General features: G+C 48.6%; 1 non-coding gene and 3 pseudogenes across 1 annotated transcript; all 4 read left to right on the top strand.

Moving 5' to 3' along the window:
- Positions 1-404: 404 nt before the first annotated feature.
- On the top strand, positions 405-599 carry LOC139234236 (U2 spliceosomal RNA). The gene has a single exon (XR_011588299.1). It is a non-coding gene; the product is annotated as a U2 spliceosomal RNA (small nuclear RNA).
- A 134-nt stretch (positions 600-733) lies between these two features.
- On the top strand, positions 734-969 carry LOC139234204 (U2 spliceosomal RNA; annotated as a pseudogene).
- Positions 970-1,095: 126 nt separating this feature from the next.
- Positions 1,096-1,328, top strand: LOC139234217 (U2 spliceosomal RNA; annotated as a pseudogene).
- A 123-nt stretch (positions 1,329-1,451) lies between these two features.
- On the top strand, positions 1,452-1,689 carry LOC139234226 (U2 spliceosomal RNA; annotated as a pseudogene).
- Positions 1,690-2,832: the final 1,143 nt, after the last annotated feature.

Raw genomic sequence — 2,832 nt, 5'->3', positions numbered from 1 at the left:
ATCACCGATGAAAGTGTCCCTGTCCTTTTTTGGCACCACTACCTGATTACCCCATAGGAGGCAGTGTGCCTGTATAGACATTTCATCTTTGCACCGCTGGTACGACTTTATTTCCTCCTGCATCTCTAATGGGACACTAGACCAACTCCTGTGGAGCACACAGTTTTTTACGAAGGACAGTAAGGGGTCCTGGCTTGTCCAGGTTCTAATCTGTCGGGTGGTAACAGGTGATTGCTCACTCTCGAATGCTTCCATTACAATGACTAAATCTGCGGGCTGTGCCATCTTCTCCCAGGTGGTGGGCAATGGCAGCCTACTAAGAGCTGGGTGACCTCTGGCGTTTGACAAAGAATTGTAACGATTGGACACGAATAAATAAATAAATAAATTAAAAAAAAAAAAACGTCGCTTCTCGGCCTTTTGGCTAAGATCTGCATAACTAACCTGACCAGCCACCATGACCTCCGGGTGGTTTCTCCCTGGTCAGGAAGGTATATGCTTACATTTTTGTAAACAGGAGGTGGGTGGGATGGCTTGACCCATCCACCGCCATGGCACGAACCTGGTATTGCAGTACTTCCAGGAACGGTGCAGTGGCTCTAGGCCTTTTGGCTAAGAGCATTGGCGCAGAATGATCCTTGACTGGTGCAGGGTGACCTCTGGCGTTTGACAAAGAATTGGAACGATTGGAACGATTGGACACGAAAGAAAAGAAAAAAAAAAAAAAAAAAACGTCGCTTCTCGGCCTTTTGGCTAAGATCAAGTGTAGTACTGTTTCTGACCAGCCACCATGACCCCAGGGTGGTTTCTCCCTGGTCAGGAAGGTATATGCTTGCATTTTTGGAAACAGGAGGTGGGTGGGGAGGTTTGACCCATCCACCTCCACGGAGGTGTGTGGGGGAACCTGACCCATCCACCTCCATGGCACGAACCTGGTATTGCAGTACTTCCAGGAACGGTGCAGTGGCTCTAGGCCTTTTGGCTAAGAGCATTGGCGCAGAGTGATCCTTGGCATGTGCAAGGTGACCTCTGGCGTTTGTGATTTGACAAAGAATTGGAACGATTGGCTACGAATTTAAAAAAAAAAAAAAAAACGTCGCTTCTCGGCCTTTTGGCTAAGATCATGCGTAACTGACCTGACCAGCCACCATGACCTCTGGGTGGTTTCTCCCTGGTCAGGAAGGTATATGCTTGCTTTTTTGGAAACAGGAGGTGGGTGGGGTGGCTTGACCCATCCACCTCCACGGAGGTGTGTGGGGTGGCTTGACCCATCCACCTCCATGGCACGAACCTGGTATTGCAGTACTTCCAGGAACGGTGCAGTGGCTCTAGGCCTTTTGGCTAAGAGCATTGGCGCAGAGTGATCCTTGGCATGTGCAAGGTGACCTCTGGCGTTTGTGATTTGACAAAGAATTGGAACGATTGGCTACGAATTTAAAAAAAAAAAAAACGTCGCTTCTCAGCCTTTTGGCTAAGATCATGCGTAACTGACCTGACAGGGAAGTAACCACCATAACCCCAAGGTGGTTCTCCCTGGATCAGGAAGGTATATACTTGCTTTTTTGGAAATAGGAGGTGGGTGGGGTGGCTTGACCCATCCACCTCCACGGAGGTGTGTGGGGGCCTGACCCATCCACCTCCATGGCACGAACCTGGTATTGCAGTACTTCCAGGAACGGTGCACTGGAGCATTGGCGCAGAGTGATCCTTGAATGGGCCCAAGGTAACCTCTGGCGTTTGTGATTTGACAAAGAATTGGAACGATTGGCTACGAATTTTAAAAAAAAACGTGAGCGCCCATCTCTGGATGCGGGCCGATGCATTCGTATTTATCCCCTTGCTTTCAGAATAAGAGATATCAGTGGCTTAAGGTCGGGTTCCAATTCAAATTTGAGCCCAAACAGATATTAATGCATTTTCTTTACCCTGTAAACACATGCTAATGCCTCTTTTCTGATCCTACTGTAGAGCCTCTCGGCCTTAGACTGACTTCTGGATGCATAAGCAACCGGTTTCAATTTCCCAGATTCATTAGCTTGTTGCAATACACACCCAACCCCATAAGACGACGCATCACATGCTAGTACCAAACGTTTACATGGATCGTACAACACAAGCAATTTGTTTGAATATAACAGCTTCCTAGCTTTTTCAAAGGCATTTTCTTGGCTTTTACCCCATACCCATTCATCTCCTTTCCGCAGTAAAGAGTGCAAGGGTTCTAACAATGTGCTAAGACCCGGTAAGAAGTTACCAAAATAGTTCAGGAGTCCCAGAAACAACCGCAGCTCCGTCATGTTCTGTGGTCTCAGTGCGTTCTTGATTGCCTCCGTCTTTGAATCGGTGGGCCTGATGCCGTCCGCCGCGATTCTTCTCCCCCGGAACGTCACTTCAAGCGCCAGGAAAACGCACTTCGAGCGTTTTAGCCTGAGCCCCACACGATTAAGCCGACTAAGAAACTCCTCCAGATTCTGCAGATGTTCAACGGTGTCCCGACCTGTGACCAAGATGTCGTTCTGGAAGACCACGGTGCGTGGGACCGACTTCAGCAAGCTTTCCATGTTCCTCTGGAATATCGCCGTGGCCGATCGAATCCCAAACGAGCATCTGTTGTAAATGAAGAGACCTTTGTGCGTGTTGATGCAGGTGAGGCCTTTCGATGATTCCTCTAGCTCCTGCATCATGTAGGCCAAGGTCAAGTCCAGCTTTGTGAACGTTTTCCCTCCTGCCAGCGTCACAAATCGGTCGTCTGCCTTCAGTAGTGGGTATTTAACCTGCAGTGAGAAACGATTGGTAGTTACATTATAATCACCACAGATTCTGACAGTGCTG

Source organism: Pristiophorus japonicus, chromosome 21, assembly GCF_044704955.1.
Source record: "Pristiophorus japonicus isolate sPriJap1 chromosome 21, sPriJap1.hap1, whole genome shotgun sequence".
Taxonomy (NCBI): Eukaryota; Metazoa; Chordata; class Chondrichthyes; family Pristiophoridae; genus Pristiophorus; species Pristiophorus japonicus.
This window is presented reverse-complemented; position numbering and strand designations above follow the sequence as displayed.